A 27,801-nucleotide genomic window follows, 5' to 3' on the forward strand; every position below is an offset into this window, starting at 1 on the left:
TTATTTTTATGTCGAAAATATACAAGAACTGGGATGTGTGGTGAGAGCCTCAAATAAGTAGTTCCTTCAGACTGAAATCAGCTGTACAGTCGAAATGTCAGAACTTAACAAAAGACTATCAAGAACTCTTGAGCAATGTTGTTGACCTTCATCCACATAACCATTAGCTGAAAGAAGCTGTAGATGTAAGCATTCCCTATACTCTGTTTGTCGGCAAAGAGCACTCCAAAGAAATAATAGCAAAAGCAAGCCAGGATGGCATAAAATGGGATACAATCCTTCTTTTCACAGCTGACTAATTTTAAAGACCAAAAGGTACGGTTGTACTATGTTTTAAACATTAACATTGAAAGTTGAATGGTTTCTAAATGTAATCTGGACACAAACTGGATTTCTAACTTTAAAAATTGCTTTTTTGTTGGTTTATAGAATCTATACAATTGTTGATAGTTTTAAAATAGTAAAAGTTAAATTCTATGTTTACTATTATTAGCAATTTCAGTAGTTGGTGCTGTGATGTGGCTTTCAGAGAAATCCAACATATATTGAATCTGGATACCAGCTATAATTTATAGTATATTGACTGGAAAATTCTATTTGTACAGCAGATGACTTCTCTCAGCTATTTTTAAAATTTAATAATAGTATCAATAGGAATGCTTAAAAATGGCTGGATTTTTTTTTTGTTTTTGTTAAACCGCACTACCACTGAGATTGTTTGTCAAAGTCAGGATTCAAAAGTTGCAGTTTAATGCTATTGTACTAAGATTTAAAAAGGAGATAGTTTACACATGCAGTAAAATGTTAATCATATACTGATCCAAGACTATGTTTGAATTTTACAAAAGAAATACAAGACATCGAAAGCTACACTTTCGAGGTAAGATTTGGAATTTTAAAATCTTCCATTAGTAACCCCATCATGTGGTGATTTTGTTGGATGTATAACATCTTCATTGGATTTGTTTTGTCAGTATTTTCACCTCATTTGCTATATAATTTTACATGCTTATATATCATAGGAGCTTATTCTTCCCGTAGTGTCTAATTCCATTCTTTCCTAGAATAATCTAAAACTAATCCCACCATGTTACTTTCTTCTTTAGATCTGTATGTTTCCCTGTTTCATACATTTATCTGTTCTTCCCTTAAAAGATGCCATGACCTCTGCCCTTTGGAAAAATTGTGTATACTCTCACAGGCCTGTGCAAATAATCCTAATCTGTCACCTCATTTTTAAATTAATTTTTAAATTGATGACACCTCCTTATTGAATGCTTTACCTGACAGCCCTTCACTAATCTGAAACTTGTACTAAGGCAATAAAGTTCTGGTGCAATCATCATCTACTGGTATACAGCTATGAAGATCAACCGAATGATCTGGGCTGTTTTTATACAATTTGTAAATAGTCATACTATTGGTATTTTGATCTTTTTGGTCCCCATTTCAGGGATGAGAAATTTTTGAAATCAAAAGTTCAATTATAATTCTGCCCTTTGAACTGTTTCTCTGACCCCCTCCTCCTCCTGTGTCGTCCTTTGCTTCACTCTGCATATACATAGTCCAGTAAGGCCATGTTCTGTTATTAGAATGGGCTTCATCCTGTATTGCACGCACTAACTCCATTAAGCACTGAGGTGTTGAAATGCTAAGGTCATTTTGGTGATTCTACACCAATGCATTGACTCTCAGTCTTGATGGTATTGGACAGCAAACAAAGGGAAATCTAAAGTTAAAACAGAAAATGCTGGAAAAACTCAGTCAGTCTGGCAGCATTTGTGTAGAGAGAAACAAAGTTAACTTTTCAAGTCCGTATGACTCTTTTTCAGAGAAATCTATGTTTCTACCAACTTGAAGTCTCATAATTCCAACCATTTGAAGTGGTGTAAAAGCATTTGTATTTCATAAAACATGCTATAATTTTCTGGCCCCTCTTGCTGCAGTGACTTTGCCACTCTGTTACAAAGAAAATCAGATCTTTTTGTCTTCACCCACTCTCATCCCTGTCATTTTGAATGGAGATGTAGTTTTTCATCACACACAGAAATGAAAATGAGGATAATTAATTAAAATTCCAGAAGAGTGAGAAAACTGGTTTTACACAAGATGCATTGTGTAGCCAAAGCCTTTACAATCTTTTGGATTTAGGCCTTTCTTCCCAGATCCCTATGGGCTCTCCAATTCTGTGGCAAAGTACCACAGCAACACTCCATTGCCCCAATTTCCTCATGTTTTGTTTCACTTGTAACAGCAAGGGCCTGCACCCAAAATTTAAATGATTCTGACCCCAGGACTTTATACATTTGTAATGGGCTGGCACAAATTCTGCTGTGCCCAAATCTGTCCTCAATCAAGTCATCCCAAGGAATTTCAGAGCCAAAACATTCTCATCTAATTTTGCTTGTTTAAAAAAAAAATCACAACTTAACTTGGCAAGCTTTGTTCAATAATTTTCTAACCTACCAACCTCATTAAAACCATGTCAATTATTCATTGACTAGATCAGGGTACTCTATTGTGACATTTTAATGGAAAATGTTGCAGGGTATCAGTCTAATGTGTAAAATAGCAATTGTCTTTTGTATCATATAAGAAAAAAAATACATAGTCTTCCCTTCAAGTGAGGGCATTCTGATAATGTCAGAGTATAACATAAAATTTGTTAAAGCATTTTTTTTATGGAGTCCGATTCAGTCTAAGAAGTGTATAAAATTTTAGGAAACAGCATTTACACTCGCACTACACACAAAGTGTGCAGGACATGTTTTAGCTGATTAACAAATTTGATGTTCCCTACACTGGAGTCAGACCTAGTACCAAGCAATTCAACCACTGTAACTCAAATATGGTATTGTAAAACAAGCATATTTTGAAAAAAAAACCCTGAAAATTTTAGTCAGCATCTGTAAGGAGAAGAAAAAGAAAGCACTCGTATTTATATAGCATCTTTCTTGACCATGAGACATCCCAGCACATTTACAGCCAATTAAGAATTGTAGCCACCGTTTAAATGAAGGCGAAGCAAAATTAGGTATACAATAAATTATCCATTAATCTGTTGTAGCAATGTGCATTGAGGAATAAAAAAAGACCAGATCAGAAGAACTCTTTTTTGAATAGTGCTATGGGGCCTTTTACATTCACCTGAGGGAGCAAGCAGGATCTCAGTTTAATATCTCATCTGTAAAACTGCACCTCTGATAAAGTAGCATTCCCTCAGTACTTTTCTAAAGTGATTTATGATGAATGAACTTCCAATTTAGTTTATATAAGATGTCATTCTGATTGTTTACTGGTGCTCTAGGGATAGACTTCTACAAAAGTCCATTCTTTATTCCGTACAGGCGACTTTTATTTTTATATGTTTAACCTGTGCAAACACTAAGTATTTACCAGTTTTAAAACTGAGAATACATAGATGACACACAAAATGCACCTTTGCAATAAGATATCTAGTGTTTAGTAGCACTGGGAAAGAGGAAGGGTTTTCTCTGCACCTGTTGCACCAACTCGGATGAGGACCACATGTAATATGGAGAATAGGATAGAAATGGGGTCTTCATGTGATAGATCACCGTGCACATGTGTACAGGAACTAAGGCAGGGGTGGAATTGGACAGCACAGGGTGCTAGCTCTCTGAAGGACAAGATTGTATACCAGCTCTGCTGCAGAGGGTTTGCTGACCTTGCGGGTGGTGACTACCATGAAAGACTGGTAGGCATACACCAGCAAATTCTGGAAACGTTGGGTAATCTGCCACTGAGCTTTTTGCAGAATCGTTCATCATGAAGTGAGTCCAGCTGTAACTTGTGTCAGGCTTAACATGGAGCATGAATGCCATGCTATAATGAAAGCATAAAATCCTAGAAATGCTCAGCAGTTCAGGCAATATCTGTGGAGGGAGAAACAGGGTTCACATTCCAGGTCAATGACCTTTCATCAGAACTAGAAAAAGTTAGACCAGTTTTAGCTAAGTACAAAGACAGTGAAAGGGGGAAGGAGATGAAAGAATAAAAGGGAAGCTCTATGATAGGGTGGAGAGCAGGAGTGATTAAATAACAAAAAGGGTGATTGTGCAAGGAAAAGGGGACAGTAATGGCAAAATATAGAAACAAAAGATGGGTCCAAAGGAAATGTAACAACAGTAGAATCATTACCAGCACATGCTGTTTGAGAAAATAAAAACATTGGTTATGATTTGAAGTTGTAGAAAGTATTGTTGAGACCAGAAGGCTTTAATATGTCTAAACAAAAAGTGAGATGCTGTTCTTTGAGCTTCATTAGAACAGTGTAAGAGACTGAGGACAGAGTGTTTGGAGTGAGATGAATAATGAAATTGGCTAGCAACTGAAAGCTCAGGTCATGCTTGCAGACTGAATGGTGGTATTCTGCAAAGCAATCACCTATGGATATTGTGTTGTCCAAAGTGGAGAGAGTGGTCAGTTTCAAGAGTAGGGGAGTCCATCAGGATTGAGCCTCTAGTGAGGGATCTGACAGCTTCCATCCCAGCTCATGCTGCTGCATTGGAAGCTCAGGCACTGCTGCCTTGGCTCTGGTGGGAGCAGGAAATTTCAGATTCAGAAGTGTTACCTCATTCCGGCACCCTGTGTTTTCACAAAGCTGAAGGACTGATGAGGTGCAGCCCTGAGATAGTCACCGTAGCTGCAATTGAGAGGAAGCTGCTGTTTTCCCTCAGGATTGCATGATGCTTACTCCTTCCACCCACTTCATTGATTGTATCCACACAATCAACTGTGCAAGAAAACACACAGCACAACAATTCGGGGCAGGAGTAGACCTTTTGGCCCCTCAAGCCTGCTCCGTCATTTGTTAAGATCATGGCTGATCTGATTGTGGCCTCAACTCCACTTTCCTGTCTACCTTCCATAACCCTTGATTTCCTTGTCAATCAAAAATCTGTCTAACTCATCCTTGAGTATGTTCAGTGATCTAACCTCCAATGCTCTTTGGGGAAGAGAATTCCACCAACTAATAACCCTCTTAGAGAAAAAAATCTTCTCATCTCTTAAATGTGAAACCCCTAATTTTTAAACTGTCCCCTGACACCCACACAAGGGGGAACATTTTCTCAGTATCCACCCTGTCAAAGCCTCTCAGGATCTTGTGTTGTTCAATAAGATTATCTCTCATTCTTCTAAACTCCAGTGAACACAGGCCCAACCTGCTTAACCTATCCTCATAAGATAATCCCTCAGGAATCAATTGAGTAAATTTTCTCTGAACTGTGTCTAATATAATTATATCCTTTCTTAAGTAAGGAGACCAAAAATATACACAGTACCTCAGATGCAGTCTAACTAAGACCCTGTACAACTGTTGGGTTCTCTGATCCATGCTGAGATGCTGCAGTTTACCTCCAGGCACTCAAGAAAATCACCCACCACGGTCTTCTTATGTTGTCTTCAATGGAAGTTTAGAAGCCTCCTTGTCTCCCATGCTGTAGCAATTGGGGGATACACTTCATAGAGCTCCAGGATATATAAATGAGCACACAAGGTATTAAAGGTGATTCTTAATCTTGCTGTTAAATATTTGCTTGCAAATGAAATTGAGTTTATGGGTATATTGTATGGATTCAGTGTTGGTGTTTCTATTTGCAGGGAAGTGAGGGCAACACCCATAAGGCTGAACCAAAGGAAGGCAGTAAGATGGTGGTAAGATGGATGATGGTGATAATTGTGGGACTTTCAGTGCATTGGCGATGAGAGGTGTTTGGGTGAAATGTTTTTGGACGAGCTGCTGCCTGGGTTCTGTCAGCTAGGGACACATGGTCAGCTCATGCTGCCCCCCCCCTCCTATATGTCCTCCACCTTCTCCTTCTGCATTACTCCTTTATGTCCCAAGTGGTGGTAAGGACTGGTCCCTCTTCATGGTGAAATTATGGAGCATGGAATATCCAATGTAAAACTGCAGACCTGCTTGGGAATCTACTACAAAAATTTTATCTGAATATCCAGGTAGCAAAGTGCTTTGAGCAAGCTAACAGCTCAACAACATTGCTTGTGACAGCATGGCTATCCATTCTAGGCTTGTTCTCTGCCCAAGTTCCCACCAGGAGTCATGAGCCTCATCTGGAGGGGATCACCCTGTCACCCAGTACCCAGCCTGTGACCTGGCTGGAATAAAGGCAACACAGAGAATTGATTCCTGAAGAATGAGTCATGACTACTGCCAAGAAGCTGGGCACAGACCTGCATGGTGTGATGCTTATGGCCACAAACCAACTGGAGGTTGTTGAAATGGGATCCCTTTCTACAGACAAGATGCCAGGCTGGTCATCGGGAGCATGCAAGGAAATGTGTGCACATGCGATAACACCTTGGACCCGGGAAAATCCTCCAATGGGTGCAAAGCCTGGTGCTCTCTCTAATCCTGTTCCACTCTATCCATGGAAAAAGATTAGATATTCTTCCGGATTAGAGTACCTCAGTGATATCTCTGATGCAACTATGGACTGTAAAATGGGAGATATCGCTGACATCACCTGATGCAACCTGAAATGAGCCTGTGGCATAAAAGCTGAGGGCCACAATGATCTTCACATTTATAATCAGCGCTATTAATGCCCTAGACAGTGAGTATATCTAAAGTTTCATCTAAAGCCACAGCCGATATATTATCAACAGCCTGCCATTTTTGTGTCTCTGTCATATATGCACACATCAGATAACCTACTTTAAAGCTTCTGAAATTTGTCCTCTAACTTGTAAAAAAAAAAACAAAAATATTTTTTAAAGGCTGGCAGAGAAATGGCTTTCCATAATTTTATAGGTTAAATGCTACTGCTCTTCCCAGGAAATTTTTCACACTGCACATGCCCACACTGCAGGATGTAGCAAAAATGTCAAATTCAAGCCTATGACTATATTAAGAAACACAAAACAAGTCAATAGATAAATGTAATATTGTTTTGAAACCTTATTTTAAGCACAAGCAATTTAACTTACATTGACTTTTTTTCAACAACATTTTCAGTACTTCAGTTGATTAATCAATAAACTGTCAACTACTGAAATGAGGAAACTCCATTATAAAACATTGATAATTTTATTGGAATTAACAAAAATCAAAACGAATTAATGTTTATGGAGATGAAATGTGCACATGTGCCTTTGTCGCTGCCAGTGATTAGTTGATAAATGTATACATATATATGTATATTTTCAGAAATTTTCCACTGAGGCAGTGCCATTCTGCAGTGACTGAAGCCTGCTTATATGTACTGTGATGGGTGACAGTAACATAGAATGAACATATAGCAACTTAAAATAGGAAAGCTGGGACTTCATTCTCTACACTGTTTTTAATGATGGATCATTGTTGCTCTGAACAGCCCTTTCTTGTTTCTTCTAATTTGCAAATATATCCTACATGTTCCAGAGCTGATCATTGGTTTGAATATTACAAAAAAACAGTTCTATTCATAGAACAATATGCTGAAAAGCTGGGAAACTGCTGAGCCAGGGAAGTACACAAAGTGGCCACTGTGATTTCTGCTTGCCTTCTAGGGCAGTGGCTCTGCTGGAGTGTGAAAATATAATCAAAGTACAGACTCCTACCTATAGCCTAGAAAACAGAGTTCCTGGAACAAGTTATAGAATTTATTTAATCAGGAAAGAAGTTCAGAAGCTAGTAAGCCAAAACTTACTCCATTGAATGAGAGGAGAGTGCATAAAATCTTGAGCAAGAACCCTATAGAATTTTACATTATATTTGAAAGTGAGGCAGTTCACTCCGAAGCAAGGGTGATAAAGTTAAATAAAGGAAATTATGAAGGCATGAGGGACAAATAGGCTGAGGTGGATTGGGAAAATACATTAAAAAGTATGACTGTACACAGGCAATGGATAGTCTTCAAAGAACTATTACATAACTCACAGCACCTATACATTCCTTCAAGGTGCAAAAACCCCAGAAAAGTCAGTCAACCCTGGCTGACAAAGGAAGTTGAGGATTGTATAAGATTAAAAGAAAAGGCTTATAAAATTGCCAGAAGTAGTAGTAAACCTGAGGATTGTGAGGTTTTAGAATATAGCAAAGGAAGACCAAGAAACTGGTAAAGAAAGGGAGAATAGAATATGAATGCAATTTAGCAAAAAACATAAAAACAGACTGTAAAAGCTTCTGTAGGTATGTAAAAAGGAAGCATTTGGCTGAGACAAATGTGGTCCATAACAGGCAGTCAGGAGAATTCATAATGGGGAATAGAGAAATGGCAGATAAGCTAAATTATTACTTTGTGTCTGTTTTTACTGAGGAAGATACAGGAAATCTCCCAGATTTAGAGATCCAAGGGACTAGGGAGAATGAGGAGTTGAAGGAAATCAGTATAAGAAAGAAGGCTGTATTGGAGAAATTAATGGGACTGAAAGTTGATATGTCCCCAGGACCTGATATTCTGCATCCCAGAGTGTTGAAAGAGGTTGCATTAGAGATAGTATATGAATTGGTGATCATTTTCCAAAATTCTATAGATTCTGGAATGGTTCCTGAAGATTGGAAGGTAGTAAATGCCACCCCACTATTTAAGAAGGGAGGGAGAGAGAAACAGAGAACTATACAGATCTGTTAACCTTACATCAGTAGTAGGGAAAATGCTAGGATCCATTATAAAGGGTGTGATAAATGGATACTTGGATAATTATCTGATTGGGCATGGATTTGCAAATGGGAAATCGTGTTTGACGGACTTGGAGTTTTTGAGGATGTTACTAACAAAATTGATAAAGGACAGTCAATGGATGTGGTTTACTTGGATTTTCAGAAGGCTTTTTATAAAGCCCCCTACAGGAGGTTGATTAACAAATAAAAGCACATGGGATAGGAGGCAATATACTGGCATGAATTAAGGATTGGCTAACAGGCAGAAAACAGAGTAGGAATAAACGGGTCATTCTCACGTTGGTCGGCTGTGATTAATGGGATACCACAAGGGTCAGCACTTCGGCCCCAGCTGTTCACGATATATATCAATGATATGGGTGTGGGGATCAAATGTAATATTTTCAAGTCCACAGATGATACAAAACTAGGCAGGAATGTGTGTTGTACGGAAGATGTAAAGCAGCTACAGGAGGATTTGGATGGACTTAGTGAGTAGGCAAGAACATGGCAGATGGAATATAATGTGGAAAAATATGAGGTTATCCACTTTGGTAGAAAGAAAAGATGTGCAGAGTATTTCCTAAATGGTAAGAGATTAGAAAGTGTAGATTATACAAAGGGACCTGGGTGTCTCTGTCCATAAGTCACTGAAAGCTAATGTAGGTGCAGCAATTAGGAAGGCTAATGGAATGTTAGTAGTGAAGTCTTGCTCCAATTGTATAGAAGCTTGTTAGACCGCACCTGGAGTACTGTGTGCAGTTTTGGTCCCCTTACCTCAGAAAGGATATTATTGCCACAGAGGGAATGCGACGAAGGTTGAACAGACTTGTTCCAGGAATGGCGGGACTGTCTTATGAAGAGAGATTGGGGAAACTGGGCCTGTATTCTCCAGAGTTTCAAAGAGTGAGAGGTGATCTCATTGAAACCTAAAAAATATTTAAAGGAATAGACAGGGTAGATGCAGGTAAGATATTTCCCCTGGTTGAGGACACAATTTCAAAATAAGGGGGAAGCCACTTAGAACCGAGATGAGGAGAAATTTCTTTACTCAGAAGGTTGTAAATCTATGGAATTCTGTACTCCAGAGGGCCGTGGAAGCTCAGTATGTTTAAGGTAGAGATTGATAGATTCCTGATCAACAATAACGTGAAGGGTTATGGGGATAGTGTGGGTAAAAGACATTGAAGTTCAACCATTGAATGGCAGAACAGGCTTGATGGGCTGAACAGCCTTCTCCTGTTCCAATGTTCCTATACAGTTCTGAAATGGCACACAATTAGCCAGTATTAATCATTTAAAAATAAAAGTACCTCTGAGCTACAACAATTCCAGTAGGAGTCCACCAAAACAGCCAGAGACTAGGATGGGATCCTATGTATTTAGCCTTATGGTGAAATATGGTATGTGTTGAGGGTGAAAGCCTTCCTCAACTCAAACATAACCATTATTGTAAGGGATCCAAGACAGATCCTTGAGCAAATCATGCCCTCAGTGTGATCTGGCATTGTGTCAGTAACAGTATGCCCAATCTAACCAGGCATTTCTTCCTGAAACCCAGTGAAACTCGGCGCAGAATTGTGGCTTTGCATGGCCGGGGGAACACTCAGTGCAAACCTGCCTTCTGGTTGTCCCTTGTCATGGAGCAGCCAAAAGTCCTAGGTTCCTCAAAACACTCTGGAGTATTCCTTTTTTTTAAAAAAAAACATTAATTTTGACTTGCCTTTTTTGTCTTCAGACTGCCCCAGGAGTTCCTGCTGATGTTATGGTCATCGAGTTTTCAGGGCAGGCCATAATGCTAGTGTCAGGGTGCTGACCAAGTGAACTCACTATAAAATGAAGCAGAATGTCAGAAATCCTTCCCCCTGCCCCCTTCCATAATATATCGTAGTGTTGGGCCTTTGACTACTACAGGTAGAGGCCCAGTATTGCCAAATGGAAGCCCCAGAAAATCCCAGGGCAACAGTCGGGGTGATGCATTATTGTAGTGGATCTCTGCCCCTTTCATTACAATGTGAGTTTGAACACTAATTCCCTGGCTAAAGGCAGAGGAAAATCTGCCCATTTGCTACCTTCATAACCTTCATTATGTTAATATTTGACAAGACTCTCTTGGCTATAATTTGTTTTATAGCTATGGATTTGAAAACCAGCAATCATTAATTCAAAAGCACTTTTTGCAAGAATAATATTGAACAGAGCTGGGAGCCTTACATTTCATTGACGTGCTGATGTGACGTAAGAGAGATGTTGTGTACCATAGCTCCAATTACACACAGCATATGTTCTCTTGAATGATTAAAACTCTTTTTAGAAATCATTACTGTGTGAAACGTAACATGAAATCTGAAAATAAACTAAGCCCAGGATATTTCCTAAGTGGGGTGGGCTGGGTGAGAGTGGGTGCAGAGCCAATCGCCGCCTGTGATTGGCTCTGCGCTGCCATTTTACAAAGGCAGGCCAATTAAGGCCCACCCAGCGTATATCGTGACTCCTGAGATCAGCAGGAAGGGGTGGGTGGCGGCAGGAGGCCAATGACTGCCGGGTCCAATGGCGACCCAGCAGCCTATTAAAATATGGTGCAGACAGCCGTCCTAAGGCTGCCACTGATGTCAGACAGGAGGACATTTGATAGCGTCCTCTGAGAGCAGGCCAGGCGGGAGGGCAGGTTGGCGGGGCATTCGGCTCCGAGGTTCTCAGGTGAGTGCTTGCTGCCCTTCTTGAGGAGATGACAGCACGCCCTGAGATCCTGGTGCCAAGGGACGGGACATAACAAAATGTGCCTGGGATGAAGTGGCAGAATGGGTCAGCTCCCACGATGTGGTGAGACGCACCTGGGTACAGTGCCACAAGTGGTTTAATGACCTCTTGTGATCAGGAAGGGTGAATACTGTGTTGGCATGGGGGTTAGCACAGCAGTTAGGCACTCCCCCCCCCCCCCCCCCCCCCCCCCCCCCCCCCCCCCCCGCCCCACCACCACCACCAAACTCAGAATTTTGTTTTTGTATCTGTTCATTCACAGGATGTGGCCTTCGCTGGGTGGGCCAGTATTTATTGCCCATCCTTAGTTGCCCCTGAGAGGGTAGTGCTGAGCTGCCTTCTGTATCCACTGTAACACTCACAGTGCTGTTTGGAGGTGAGTTCCAGGATTTTGACCTGGCGACAGTGGTGGAGTGGAAAAACTTTTCAAAGTCAAGATGCTGAGTGACTTGGAGGGCAACTTCCATTTGGCAGCGTACCCATCTACCTGCTGCCCTTGTCCTTGTAGGTGGTAGTGCTCATGGATTTGGAAGGTCTTAACGTGTGAGTGGGAAATGTGATGGAGGTAGCATCTGGGCAAGGGGGTCAGCCCTGGCTGCTTGGAATGAGTGTATTGCAGCTCCAGGGTCACGAATCGGATGAGCTCTGCAAGGTTTTCCTCAGGAGGGGGTGGCAAGGCTAAAATGGCAAAGCAGGTACAGGGTGGACTAATCAAAGCTCCTCTCTCCTTTCAGGAGAAGACAGCCCACAATAATGCAGAGTGACTGCAGACTGGCAGAGGGCAGCCCCACCTTCTCATCATCACCAGATATGAGCAGGAGGCACTGGAGCTGGAAAGGCACCATGCGCCCAGGTCAACCGGCTGCGATGAGGCTGGGGTGCCATTGGGAGGTAAGAGCGCCATGCACTGAGGTCGGATTGTCTGTCAGTGCAAACATTCTACTGTTGACAGTATATTGATTTCAGCCTCCAACATGGGTTGCTCATTGATAATGGAAGGAGGAGCGCATCTTGATCCGGGTGCCAGGCATGCACATTAACAGTGTAACGACTTCAACTAATGAAATGTCCTTGTTCTTCCTTTCAGCCTCACCAGAGCACGCCCAGACTCAGGAGACAGAGGGACCGCCACTGACCCCTGAGGGCACAGAAGATATAAACGCACCAGCGTCACATCCTCTCAGCCAGGCAGGCGCCAGCGCAGATACCATCTCGGTGGAGATAATGTTGTCGGCTAGTATCTCGGTGCACAGCAGTGAGGGCACTTCACACTCGCTTGAGGTGCAGGCAGAGGGAGAGAGTGCCTAGGGTGCCGGCAGTCAGAGGAATGCTGAGGACTAGGAACATGCTCAGTCGGTGGCTGATGATGGGCCTCTAGAGTCATCCCTGAGGCAGCAGATGGTGGAAGTCCAGCAGGGTGTCTGGGAGGATCTGGCGGAGACACATGAGGGAATGTGTGGCATGGTCTCCATGATGGAGGAGCCCATGCAGAGCATGAGCAATGCAATGACCCTCTTGGCCGAGCGCAATGCCTCCTCCATGGAGAGAGTGGCAACTCTCATGGAGAGGTTCCTCCAGGAGATCAATCAGGGCTTCCTGGGGATGCACTTGGACCTGCAAGCCCTCACACCAGCAATGATCTCAGCTGGTCAGAGTCAGTGTGGGAGATGGATTGGGTACCCAGTATCCCAGCTAGGTGCCCATCCATCAGTGGTGAGCAGGGATGTCCAAAGCAACCTCACTGGCGCCTGTTGAGTCTGCGATGACTGGGGAGATGCCAGCTGTGGAACTGGCCGCTCCCTCCCAGGCGGGGCCAGCACAGGCTCCACAGGCCAGAGGACGCCTGACAAGGTCATCAAGGCCAACAGGACAGCAGGGTGAGTAGGCTGTCTCCAATGTCGGTGCCAGTGAGGGGGGAGCACCTAGACGTAGCACCCGCAAGTGTAAACATAAATCATCTTAGGCAAACACGGGCTTATCACTGGTGGTTTTCTTTTGCCCCACGTTTAAGTTGTTTCTAAGTTGGTGTGCTCTTCAACATCTTTTAATGTACTTTGATTTCTGTATGCAAGTTGGTAATCATTAAATGTTTTGGTTCTCAACAAGCCTCTGGGTGCTTCATGAGCTCTGCAGTTGAAGGGGAAGCCATGATGTTATGAAAGATTTGTTTGTTACTGAGCTTTATTGAAAAGCCACATAGTTAATGTTCCTGACCAGGCAAATGTTGCTCTCAGGTATTGAGTATGGAGCCTGCAGCCCTGGCATGTGTTGGTAGTTCATCTTTGGTAGCCTAGCTGAAGGAGCGTTGGATCAAAGCCTCGCGGGTGTCCCTGCCTCCCTGGAGGTTGCCTGGTTCGGCGTCTATCCCCTCAGTGTTCTCCTGTGCATGCTCGCCCTCGGACTCACTATTGGACTCATTGCCTGCTGCCACAGCATCTGTGTCTACATCTTCTTCCTCCACTGCATCCCTCCTTTCCAGTGCCAGATTGTGCAGAGCGCAGCATGCAACCTCTATCAGTGACACACGATCTGGGGGGTATTGGAGTGCATCCCCTGAATGGCCCAGGCATCGGAAGCACATCTTGAGAAGACCGGTGGTTCTCTCCACCACAGCCCTTGTGGAGGCATGGCTCATATTGTACCGCTGCTCAGCCTCTGTTCTTGGATGGCAGAGAGGCGTCATGAGCCACCTTCTGAGGGGATAGCCGTTGTAACCCAGCAGCCATCCATCAAGTCGGGCTGGAGCACTGAAGAGCCCTGGCACCTGGGAGTGTCTCAGGATATATGCGTCATGGGAGCTGCCTGGGTACCTTGCACAGACTTGCAGAATCAGCATCCTGTGATCACACACTATCTGCACCTTCATGGAGTGGAAGCCCTTCCTGTTGACGAAGGCACCGGGCTCACCTGCAGGGGCCTTGATGGCCACATGTGTACAGTCAATTGCACCCTGGACGCCGGAGAAACCAGCAATCGCAGCAAAACCTCTGGCTTGCTATGTCTGGCTGGCCTCATCTGAGCGGTAGTGAATGAAAGTCAGTGCACATCTGAAAAAAGCGTCTGTCACCAGCTTGACACAAGTGTGGACAGCTGAGTGGGAGGCTCCACAAAGATCACCCACCGAGCCCTGGAAAGAACTGGAGGCATAAAAGTTGAGGGCAATCGTGACCTTCAGTGCCACTGGCATGGGGTGTCCACCCACACATTTGGAGCTGATCTCAGGGCCGATCATCTGACAGATGGAGGTCTCTGTCTCCAGTGAAAGACTGAGCCTCCTTCAGCATTGAGCCTCAGACATATTGAGGTAGCTGCATCGCTGCCTGTAAACCCTGGCAACAGGATAGTGGTGTCTTCTGCAGCCCCTTCTGCCTTGGACTTCCTGTTGACTCTGCGCCCCTTGTGCCTGTGCTCCCACAGATGGCTGCCCTTGAGGCTGAATATGTACTTCTGGCCTCCTCCCCCTTTTGGCCATCTCTCCCTCCTCAGAGGAGGTGCCTCCAGCGGAAAGCACAATCCCCATTCCCAAGGTAAGAGAAGGTTGCCTGATACCTGCAAGGCCCCAAGTTTTATGATTCCTCCAGAGTCCTGAACTGAAGCCTGTTCTTTCTGTCAAAGCAGCTCTGAAGAGAATTGATGCCCTGTTCACACAAGCAAGTAGCAATATGTAAAAAAAACTAAAATTCTAAGTACTTGCATTAGGGAGCCAACTCACCCCTCTTAACCCGGCCATGGATGAGGTTTTTAAAAATGTGGCCTACCCGCCTGCCCATTGCGCCTGTGCGACACGCTGAAAATCACACGCGCTGCGAAAAGTTGTCTTCAATAGCTGCCTCAACTGGCCTGTTAATTAATGACGGACGCACCTCGGAATTTATAGCGCGTCCGCCTACTGAAATATAGCAATGGTGCAGGGTGATGTCAGGATGCACGTCCAACATCATCACACGTCATTTTATGCACCAGCGTGTCGGGCCCGCCCCTACATGCCTACCTGAAAATTCTGCCCTAAATGTTGTTTCTGTCTAATTGCTCTTTGGCTATAGAGATGTACTATTCATTTAATTAAGTGGTGTCTGTGCATCATTGTCACATAATTTGTTATTTGAATATCATTTGAATAAAAAGATTTGTTATGATCAACTATATTCTAGGATATTAGGTACCATAAGGTATCATGTATGAAATTATTTAAGTTTGTTGAAATATGGTGTGCCTGTAATGTCACAATAGTCTTTTTCTTGCTAAACCTATGTACCATATCCTGGTCTCAAAACCATGTTTTTATTTATTCCTGTTTTTTCTGTATCATATTTAATTTGTTCCTACTTTGTTTTCTTTAGAATGATAAACAGCAGAAAGGCACAAATATGCGATAATGAACATCTCCACCTACTCTGTCAGAATGCTCCTTTTAGAGCATTACAAACATTAACTTGGAAGAAAAGGAAGGATCTATGATCTTTGGATTGCAGAAGCCACAAGGAAGGTAACGTCTTTGTTATGTACTCATTAAAATGTATGAATTATTTCATTAATGCCCTTTGATTAGTCTTGAAGTTGGATATGAAGTTCTCTGAATTGTTTTGGAATGCAGAAACTTTAAATGGTTACCTGCCCCATAACATTTTCCTTTCTAATAATTTATAAATCCATTATTAAATCACTAAAAATATTTTCTAATTTGTGTGCAATCTCTGAAGTGAAACACTGAGCAATTATATTACAAATGGTTTATCATATTGAAGATGTTGCTGTCTTGCTCACACTGTTTTGAGATCCCAGACCAGGTTTTCGCCTCCCAGTGGAGGTGCAAATCTGGTTGCGAAATTCTGAACTCTGCTGGAAAATCAATTTTTCCACTGGCTTCCCAACCAAGCACTATTTTATGTGGCCTTTTGGTGGGGCAGGAAGGCCTTGAGTGCAAAATGCACAGACATCTCTTCCGAGGCTGAGGTCCAGATTGTGAATACCACAAGAAAATTGTATTTCCTCCCATGCACTGTTTTCATGTACTGGTGTAGGTTTTGTAAGCCCTAAAAAACCTAACTCTTTGGAGAGTTTGTAACACAGGGTGAAGGAAGCCTGTCAAGGAATTAGGAATATTCAGAAAGGTAAATGTAAAATGTTTTGATACCTTCAAACATCACTGCTGTATTGTAATTTAAATGTGTTTGTAATGTAGTGACTCATCATACAGATCTCTCCTGCAAAGGTAAGGTGACCCTTATATTGACCGCCATTATATAAATGTCATGCATTACAGTACTTTTTCCATTGGGGAAAGGCAATAATGTATTAAAATTGTAAAAGCAAATGTCCTGTCAGCCTCTGCTGTCATGTTTTGTGCTGTGAATTAAATCAAATGACAGCTCTGACTGTTATAAAATCTCTGCTTTTGAAAGTTGAACAACATCTCTGAATCTGTTCCCCCCACCACCCCATTGATTGACAGGTATTCTGCTTTGAAATGGGACACCTTTCTGTTCTGTCAGCTTCAGGGAATGTATCTGGAAGTTTTTCTTATGACACTTGTAGCCATTGTGCTTAGCTGGTTTTCAAAAATGATAATGTCTTCATCTGAGCAGGTGATGTTTTGATACAAGAAGAACTGAAACTTTTAAGAGGCTGTAATAACAGAATATGCCTTTGATGTGGTTTCTCATTTGTTTACAAAGCTAATAGGCACTTAAATGATTATAATTTTTTGCACTAGCTTTTTTTTCCAGTCTCAGTGATAGTGTGTTTGAATTCAGGATTTTATTGGATTGTTAGAGGTTTTTTTTTCCGATAACTTTAAGATAATTCCCCCTGCTATGCATGGCTCCTGAGGACTGTACATAGCGCATACTTTGTGAGTGGCAATGGAGCATACATGGGGGGCATGGAGGTGGCATGGGAATCAGACGGAGCATGGGGGTGGGTGAGGGCCGAGATTTAGGAGACCTTTAAATGATGTTGGGTGCTGTGCTGCTTGTTGGAGAACTAAGGCAGGACTTCTAACTGGCCCGCCTCTGCACCCACATTTCTCTCGCACTCTGTCGCGACTTTCAAAATGCAAACCCAACCCCTGTGAAAAGACTAAATTACCGGGCAAAGTCACACATGGGTCGGGTGTGCTTTCAGAAGGCACAAAAGTGCGCAGGTTGTGTTTTCCCAAGCCCGTCACGGAATTCTGGCCCTACATATTCCACGTGCCAATCTACAGCAACTTAATTGCCTTGTTTCAATAATTGTTTCTTGTTTAATTTGTTTTTAAATTAAAAATGTTCACAGTGGCAAATTATGTGTTATGTTTTATTTGTTTTAAATAGATTCACAATTTAGACATGACCATAACATACATTGTTTCATAACTTATACTTCACCAGTTAAATCAAAAGGCTTCTCCACTGGTCTCTTGATATGTTTAACAAATTAGGAAATCACCCAAAGAACAATTGTATTTCCGCTTGTGCTTTACAATTTAACAATTGCAATGTACAAAGTATACTTCTGTACTGTTTTTGATAAAGGTATAAAACAATTTGTGTTCTGGTTGTACACACTTGGTCACTTTTGGAACCTCAGAGTAATGTGTATGCGACCTTATCCGAGATTAAATATAATCGTACATGCTAAATATAATTTACTTGATGACTTTCAATGAGCAATCGAGATATGTTGCTGCAAATAATAAACTAGGAGTACGAAATACTGACAAAAACAACAGGTTGCATTTATAAAGCACCTTTTAATGTAATGAAATGTTCCAAGGTGCTTTACAGGAAAATTATGAGCAAAGTATGACACCAAGCCACATAAGGAGATATTAGATCACTGTACCAAAAGCTTGGTCAAAGAACAAAGGTTTAAGATGTATCTTAGAGGAGGAAAGTGAGGTAGAGAGGCAGAAATGTGTAGGGAGGGAATTCCAGAGCTTGATGCCGAGGCAACTGAAAGCACAGTGGAGCAATTAAAATTGGGGATGCACAAGAGGTCAGAATTACAGGAGCACAGTTATCTCAGATGGTTGTGAGGTTGGAGGAGATTACAACGATAAGGAGGGGCAAGGCCATGGAGAGATTTGAAAATGAGGATGAGAATTTTAAAACCAAGCTCTTGCTTGACCAGGAGCCAGTGTAGGTCAGCAAGTACGGTTGATAGGGAAACGGAACTTGCTTTGAGTTTCGAGATGGGCAGCAGATTTTTAGTTGATCTCAAGTTTATGGAGGGTAAAATGTGGGAGACCAGGCAGAAGTCAAACAATGTTATGGAGGTGGATATAGGCAATTTTAATAATGTCACAAATATGAGATCAGAAGCTCATCTCGAGATCAAATGTGACGTAAAGGTTGCAAATAGATTACCTTAATCTCTGTTGCCAGGAAGAGGCATGGAGTTAACAACTAGAGAATGAAGTTTGGAGCGGGACCCAAAAACAATGGCTTCATTCTTCCCAATATTTCAGTGGAGGAAATTTCTGCTCATCCAGTACTGGTTGTCTGATAAGCAGTCTGATAATTAGAAACCGTGGAGGAGTTGTGAGAGATGGTTGTAAAGTAGAGCTGGGTTTTGTCAACATACATGTGAAAACTGACGCATACCTTCAGGTGATGTTAAAGGGAACATACATAAATAAAATATAGGAGGGGGCCAAGGATTGATTCATGGGGCATAGCATAGGTAATGGTACAGGAGCAGGAAGAGAAGCCATTGCAAGTGATTCTCTGGCTACAATTGAATAGATAAGAATGGGACCACATGAGGACAGTTGCACCTAGCTGGATGACACTGGAGAGACATTGGAGGAAAATGGTGTGGTCAACCATGTCAAAGGCTGCAGACAGGTCGAGAAGGATGAGAAGGGAAAGTTTACTTTTGTCACAATCACTTAGGATGTCAGTTGTGACTTTGATGAAATGGCTGATAGTTAAATAAGCATGAAAGTAAATGCATGCATGATCCTGCATTACTAAGCAATTTTGTTGTAGCAATGTTCAGCAACAGGGACATCTAACAAAGTATATAAATAAGTGCTGATTGCCTTTCCTTGGCTATTTATAGGACTTCTTTGGAACCTAGACCAACTTAAGAGAGTAAACACTTGTTGAATCTAAATATTTCATTTTCATTTTAACCATTTCATTCTAATCTAATGCTGTGACTCTGGGTCAAGCAACTAACTAAGCACAAAATGAATGGCAGCTCAGAAGTTTTAAATTAAAGAAATTAAGTGCATTCATTTGAAAGCCTCTCTAAATTATGATTGAAACATTAAAATGTATTCATTTTACTGTGCATGTGATTGTTGCTGAGCAATAAATGTCCAAATTATGTATTTGATTATAGGCCCAATAAAAGCAGCAATAAAATATAAATGCATTTGCAATTTCACTATATCACAGTTTATTTTCTTCCAGATTGATTATATTGCATGCAATGTCAGAAAATAAAAATAGAATACAAAGTGCAGCATCACTCCTTGAAAATGCATTGGGGGGTGAAACAAGTTTGTACTGTAGTTGGGAAAGCGCAAGATCAGCCAAATGTATTCCTCACTCAGCTTTGCCCGTTGGAGGTGGTAGATGATGTGATGAGATGAATGCAGAAAAAATGGGTATAGTGAAGTTATTGTGGGGAATGAGGAAATGGCAAAGACACTGAACAAATATTTTGTTTCTGTCTTCACAATAAAATACACAAATTACGCGGAAAATATAGAGGATAACCAAAAGGCTAAAAAGAGTGAGGAACTTAAGGTAATTAATATCAGCAGAGAAACAGTATTGAAAAAACTTAGAGCTAAAATCTGACAAATCCCAGGACCTGATGGCCTACATCCTAGGGTTTTAAAAGAGGTAGCTGCAGAGATACAGGATGTGCAGGTTATGACTTTCCAGAATTATCTAGGTTTGAGAATGGTCCCAGGGGATTGCAAGTGAGCAAGTGTAAATCCGCTATCCAAGAAAGGAGGGAGACTGAGAAAAATAGGAACTATAAGCTAGTAAGCCTGACATCAGTCATCAGTAAAGTGCTGGAATTAATTATTAAGGAAGTCTTAATAATGCACTTAGAAAATCATGGTGTGATCAGACAAAATCAACGTGGTCTTGTAAAAGGGATATCGCGTTTGACATATTTTCGTTTTCTGAGGATGTAACTAGTAAGGTAGATATCTACGTCAGCCTGGCTACTTTATAAAATTATTCTTTTCTGTTTTTCAAAATGGACAATTGCTGGGCTGATAAAATGGTTGATCACATGCTCATGGTTCTGAAAGATTCTAAGCTGTTCCAATGGACAAAAGCTACCTGATCATCCTCCTGAAATGTTACTTATATAAAGATTTTAACCAAGCCAACACACAGGATATGTAGATGATACGTCTGCACCAGCCAGCTATGGACAAAGGTAAAGCTATTTGGGACCCCTAATCTCCAATGTTGTGCTAATAGCCGCACCATTACCTGCTCCAAAACACATAATGGGTTTCAACCAGGCACCTCATTAGCAAAATAGTTCAACCTGAAATCATCCTGTCACATGACTGAGATTTGAGCTGTTTGAATCCCTTTAATTATACAGCTCTTGAGTTTTGTCTTCAGTTTAACCTTCGAAGAGAACTGGATAACAGGCTAGCGACCTGCCTTCAACCTCCATCTCCAAGTCTGATTTCCAGAAAAAACCCTGTATTTCATCTACAGAGTGAATTAATACCCAGGATATAAAAATACTTTGTTGCATCTTCAATGGATTTAATCTGCAGCCGAGTTCCTATGACCAAGACCAGGAATTCTGCCAGATAAAGCTGCCTAAAAGAACCTTCCTTGGACATTGACTCTGGACTCACATGAAGCCATAACTCTTATATTTATAGTGGTCTCTGCCCTGAACCCCTTTCTTTCACTCATCCCTCTTTTATTGTTTGAATACAAAAAGGGGCAGAAGCCTTTTCCCATGTTTTGTGTGTATGTGTAAAATACACCTCTCTTATTTTACCTTGAGTTTGTTGTGGAGTTATTAATAGAGGATTGGATAACTCCAAAACTGAAGGGGTAGGGAAAATACACCACCACTTATAAAGGGGGATATCAAAAACACCTTCCTGTTTATGGATGGGCAGTGAGTGGAGTAATCAGGACTATTTAAATTAATTCCCCTTGGGTCGGTAACAAGGGAAACCAGTATATGTAGTATACTTGAATTCCTTAAATCATAAGGTGCCTCACAAAAAGTTGGAGTGATATATTAGCATGGATAGAAGATTGGTTAATGGACAGGAAGCAGAGAGCAGGGATAAATAATATTTTCAAGTTGGCAGGCTGACTAGTGGATGCCGCAAAGATTGGTGCTGGGATTCAGCTATTTACAATCTATATTAATGACTTAAACAAGGAGACCAAAAGAAATGTATCTAAGTTTGCTGATGATACAAAGTTAGGTGGGAATGTAAGCTGTGAGGAGGGCACAAAGAGGCTATAAAGTTAATTGAGTTTGCAACAAAGTGGCACCTGGATTATAATGTGGGGAAGTATGTGTTTATTCACTTTGGCAGTAAGAACAGTAAAGCAGAAATTTTTTAAAAGGCATGAAACTTGTAAATGTTGATTTTCAGTGGGACTTGGATGTATTCATTCAAGGAACCCAGAAGGTTAGCATGCAAGTACAACGAGCAATTAGGAAGGTAAATGGTATGTTGGCCTTTATTACAAAGGGACTACGTAAATAAGGAAGTCTTGCTGCAATTGTATCAAGCTTCGATGAGACTACACCTGAAGTACTGTGTGCAGTTTTGGTCTCCATACTTGAGGAAGAATACTTGCATTGGAGTTGATGTAGGGAATGTTCATTAGACTGATACCTGAGATGAGATGGTTATTCTATGATGAGAAGTTGAGAAGAATGAGAGGTGATCTCATTGAAACATACAAAACTCTGAAGAGGCTTGATTCGGTAGACACAGACGTTTCCCCTTGCTGGGGAATCTAAAACATAGGGCCACCACCTTAGGATAAGAGACTGAATGTTTAGGACTGTGATGAGGAGAAATTTGTTCACTCAAATGGGTGTGAATCTTTGAAATTCTCTACCCCAGATGATTGTGGATGCTGTATTATTGAATACATTTAAGCCTGAGATAGAAAGATTTTTGGCCTCCCCAAATCCCTAGATTCTGAGAGTGGGTGGGAAAATGGAGTTGAGGCCTATGATCAGCCATGATTATATTGAATGACGGAGCAGGCCAAGTGGTTTACTCCTGCTCCTACCTATGTTCTTATTCTGGAATCTTATCTACCTGTTCAGTCAAGTACCAAATCCTGGCACCTGGGAAACAACACACCATTTAGCGAAACTCAGTCATGTCTGCAAAAGATTCCATCAAATCCCTCTTACAATGGAGTCTCTAAAGCTACAATTTGGACAGTTTAATCAAATTATTATCCACTCAGAACTTAAAAATCAATTTGGTAATATATATAAAATATATTAGCCTAAATCTTCCGAGCAGGATCAATACTGACATTGACATTGCGCATGAAGGTATCTGTGACCTGACCTTTACAACTTTTCAGCCCTATCTTCCACCCCTGAATGAATCATCGAAGGCTCAGCGCAACCGCTCCAGGGGAAGATCGTTGAGTGCAAGAAGAGACAAAAGAAGGAAGGACCCACCCACTTTTTCACAACAGTAGCTGTTGCATTCAGATAATTTTTTAAAGGTCCAAGTCTTTCTGTGAATTAGTGAAGGAGTGAATGGGTAGATGGGTTAGGTGGATACGTGGGTAGTCGTGCTGACTTGGGGAATGATTGGGGGGGTTGGTTGTGTTGCTCATTTGAGTTACTCTGGCGAGTTAGGCTTGGTATTAAACTAGCCTTTTAAACTAACATTTCCAGGTTGTAAGTATGCAGGTAAGTCCTGCATATCTGGCCTAGGTCCACCCTGAGCTTAGGGCCAGAGACAGTTGTGGAGGGTCCCAGGCAGCGGAAGTCAGTTCTTTGGAATTTTAAATGCCTCGGGCAATTACATGCATATCTGTGCATCTGGACTTCTGTGAGGTCCTGACATGCATCTCCAATTTATGTCTCATCTCCGACAATCCAGAGACCGGAAAATTTGGACCATTGCCTTTAACATAGAAAATAAGTCACAAGGTGCTTCACAGAGTTGTTAGGAGAACATCCCTCTATTTTACTTTTTTGTTGGTGAAGAACTAAAAAGTTGTCTCTGGCGTCAGGACTTATGCTATGTGTGTTCACCCAACTGAGTGGGTTTTAAACACTTTTGGCAGGAATTTTTTCTGGACATCCCACTGTAACATAAGTGTAAATCTCTTTTACGCATATAACTGGGATTTTGGCCAAACCTCAGCCCAATTTTTTTCATATTTGTTCTTGGCATTTGAGCATCGCTGGCAAAGCCAGCATTTTGCCCATCCCTAATTGCCTTTGAGAAAGTGTTAATGAGGCACTTTCTTGAACCATGTGTCATTGCAGTGCTGTTAGAGAGGAAGTTGCAGAATTTTGACCCAGTGACAGTGAAGGAATGGTAATTATAGGTCCAAGCCAGGATGACATGTGAGTTGAAGGGAAACTGATAGGTGGTCTGCTACCCTTGTCCTTCTAGGTGGTCGAGGTCATAAGAACATAAGGAGCAGGAGTAGGCCATTCGGCCCCTTAAGCCGACCCTGCCAATCAATTAGATCATGGCTGATCTGCACCACATCTCAACCCCTCTTTCGTACCAGCTCCTCGTAGCCCTCAACTCCCTGATATTTTAAAAATCTATCTACCTCCTCTTTAAATACTTAGTGATCTAGCCTTCACAACCCTGAGGTAGAGAATTCCAGATATTCACTACCCTCTGAGAGAAGAAGCATCTCAGTTTTAAATGAGTGCCCCCTTATTCTATAACTATGTCCCCTGGTTCGAGAATCCCCTACTAGTGGAAACATCTTTTCAACATCTATCCTGTCAAGCTCCCTCAGAATCTTGTACATTTCAGTAAGATCACCCCTCATTCTTCTAAACTCCAATGAATAAAGGCCTAACCTGTTTAGCTGTTGTTGATAAGTCAACCCCTTCATCCCAGGAGTCAGCCTAGTGAATCTCTTTTGAACTTCCTCCGATGCCAGTATATCCTTTCTTAAATACGAGGACCAAAACTGTACACAATACTCCAGGCGCGGTCTCACCAACACCCTGTACATTTGTAACAAGACTTCCCTATTTTTAAACTCTATACCCCTAGCAACGTAGACCAAAATTCCATTTGCCTTCTTAATTACTAGCTGCACCTGCATGCTAACCTTTTGTATTTCATGCACAAGAACACCCAGATCCCTCTGCTGCAGTTTTTTGGAGTCTCTCTCCATTTAAATAATAGTCTGCCTTTTGATTTTTCCTACCAAAGTGCATGACCTCACACTTTCCTGCATTAAGCTCCATCTGCCAAGTTTTTGCCCACTCACTCAACCTGTCTATATCCCCTTGCAGATTCATTATGTCCTCATCACAACATGCCCTCCCACCTATTTTAGTAAAGTCAGCAAATTTGAATACATTACACTCTGCCACTTCCTCCAAGTCATTAATATAGGTAGTAAATAATTGAGGCCCTAGACTGATCCTTGTGGCATTCTGCTAGTTACGTCTTTCCAGCCTGAAAAAGACCTGTTAATCGCGACTCTGTCTTCTGTGTGTTAACCAATCCTCAATCCATGCTAATACATTATCCCCAAAACCATGAGCTCTTATCTTGTGCAATAATCTTTAACATGGCATCTTATCGAATGCCTTCTGGAAATCCAAATACACTATATCTACTGGTTCCCTTTTATCAACTCTGCTTGTTATATTCTCAAAGAACTCTAGCAAATTTGTCAAACATGATTTCCCTTTCACAAAACCATGTTGACCCTGTTTGATTGTGTTAAGCTTTTCTAAATGTCCTGCTATTTCTTCCTTAATAATGGACTCTAGCATTTTCTCAACAACAGATGTTAGGCTGACTGGCCTATTGTTTCCTGCTTCTTGTCTCCCTCCCTTCTTGAACAGGGGCATCACATTAGCGGTTTTCCAATCCGCTGGGACCCCCGTGGAATCCAGTGAGTTCTGAAATATTTCGACCAGTGCCTCCACTATATCTGCAGCCACTTACTTTAAAAGTCCCCAGATGTTAGTGAGGAGAACTTTGCAGGGCTGACATGGCAGGGTGTGTTTTTGTTGTTTCCAGTGCCTAGGTCGATGCCAGGTGCTCCATCCAATTTTATTCAACTTTTCTGTAGCCCCTTGACACAACTGAGTGACTTAATAGACCATTTCATAGGGCAGAGTTGATGAGGGTAGCGTGGCTGATGTTGTGCATGTGGACTTTCAGAAGGCATTTGATAAAGTACCATAATGGCTGAATGGAACCCCATGGGATTAAAGGGTCATTGGTAGCATTGATATTAAATTGGCTAAGGGGCACAAAGCAGAGAGTATTGATTGTACACTTCACTCCAGTCAGAAAAACAATTATGTCCCCCAGGGATCAGAATTGGGACCACCACTTTTTGATATATATTACTGACTTACACTCGAGTATAGAAGACATAATTTCAAAGTTAGATGGTGGAAATTGTGAAGGGTACAATACAGACTGCAGAAATGGGCAGTTACATGGCAAATCAAGCTTAATTGTTTTATTTATTCCTACACGGGATGTGGGCATCACTGGCAAGGCTAGCATTTGTTGCCCATCCTTGATTACCCTTGAACTGAGTGACTTGCTGGGCCATTTCAGACAGCATTAAGAGTCAACCATTGCTGTGGGTGCGGAGTCACATGTAGGCCAGACTAGGTAAGGAAGGCAGATTTTCTTCGCTGAAGGACATTAGTAAACCAGATGGATTTTTACGAAAATCGATGATAGTTTCATTGTTGCCATTATTGAGACTAGCTTTATATTCATTAATAGAATTTAAATTCCACCAGCTGTTTTGGTGGGATTTGAACCCATGGCCCTAGCAGATTAGACAAGGCCTTGGGATTACTAAATCCAGTGATATTACCGCCACGCCACCATCTCCCCACAGAGCAGTGTGGAGTGATACATTTTAGAAGGAAGAATGAGGAGAAACGACATGAATTAAATGCTATAATTTTAAAAGGAGTGTAGATATGGAGAAACTATTTACATACAAATCTTTAAAGTTGGCAGGACACTTTGAGGCTGTTTTTTGTTTTATAGAGGCACAGATTACAAAAGTAAGGGAGGTGTAAATTATCCATTAGGCCCTAGCTACAATATTGTGTCCAATTCTGAGCTCTACAGGAAGGATATCAATGCTTTGGGGAGGAAATTTACTTGAGTGGTACCAGAGTGGGGAAATTAGAGTAGCTAGGATTGTTCTCCTTGAAGCTGAGAAGATTCATGGAGGTGTTCAATATTATGAGGGATGTTAATAGAGCTAATCAGGAGAAACCATTTCCACTGGCAGGATGGATACTACCAGAGGATATAAATTTAAGGTAATTGGCAAAAGGGCAGAGAGGCGATATGCATTTTTTTTTACATGATGGGTTACAATTTGGAATGCACTTCTGCAGAGGTGGCGGAAGATGATTCAGTAACAACTTTCAAAAGTGAGTTCGATAAATGCTTGACAGAGAAAGAAGATGCAGGGCTGGGGGAAAGTGCAGGGGAGCGGGACTAATTGGATACCTCTTTCAAAGAAAGGGCACAGATACAATGGGCCGAATGGCTGCCCCCTGTGTTTGTATTATTCTGATTCTATTCTAAGAACGTATAAAATGGGTCTTTTTTCAAAAAAAAAACTGCAAGAATTAAAAAGTTAACAACTTTTTATAGTTTGAGCTAATTGCATCGAAATGCTTGAAAAGTGTGATGCCATCTGTTACTGCACCTGACTGTGACATGATATCTGCTTTTAGGGCTTTTGCGACTGAAGACACTGAGATGGCTGGCTAATGAGCTGAAAAATGACTATGAGGAACTTTTGAAGAAACTGAATATTAAGCAGAGCAAAATGCAGGCAATAAAATCCAAATGCCCAGAGAATGTGAACGAACAATCATAGACATAATTATTTGCTGGAGGAATAGCCAGCCTAGGTTCACTGATAAAGTTGCAATCTTGGCAACTGAGTTAACCTAGTGCAAATGTCAAGACCGAGCTATTGCAACATATGAAAATGTTATACCTGTAAATGATAAATGACTAGATTGTCAGTGCTTTACAGTCAATTTGGTTTTCTGAAAATATTCATAGCTAACTTCAACATTCATTCTGCAGCAATGATGTATTAATATGTATCATACTAACTAAATTGTTAAATCATAGGGGATTATTTCAAAAGCTGTCAATAAACCCTACATTTATGAATAATCCCTTGGAAGAATGCATAAACTGTTTATATCTTTTGTTATATACT

General features: G+C 41.5%; 1 long non-coding RNA gene across 2 annotated transcripts; it reads left to right on the plus strand.

Moving 5' to 3' along the window:
• Positions 1 to 27,769, plus strand: LOC121285068. 2 transcript variants are annotated; one of them, XR_005944596.1, is made up of 5 exons: positions 1 to 315; positions 849 to 880; positions 5,626 to 5,679; positions 15,727 to 15,872; positions 27,302 to 27,769. It is a non-coding gene; the product is annotated as an uncharacterized LOC121285068 (long non-coding RNA). The 2 variants fall into 2 exon arrangements; XR_005944595.1 differs by lacking the exons at positions 1 to 315; positions 849 to 880; positions 5,626 to 5,679; positions 15,727 to 15,872 and adding an exon at positions 20,588 to 20,776.
• The last annotated feature ends 32 nt before the right edge of the window (positions 27,770 to 27,801 follow it).

Source organism: Carcharodon carcharias, chromosome 12 (genome assembly GCF_017639515.1).
Source record: "Carcharodon carcharias isolate sCarCar2 chromosome 12, sCarCar2.pri, whole genome shotgun sequence".
Classification (NCBI taxonomy): Eukaryota; Metazoa; Chordata; class Chondrichthyes; order Lamniformes; family Lamnidae; genus Carcharodon; species Carcharodon carcharias.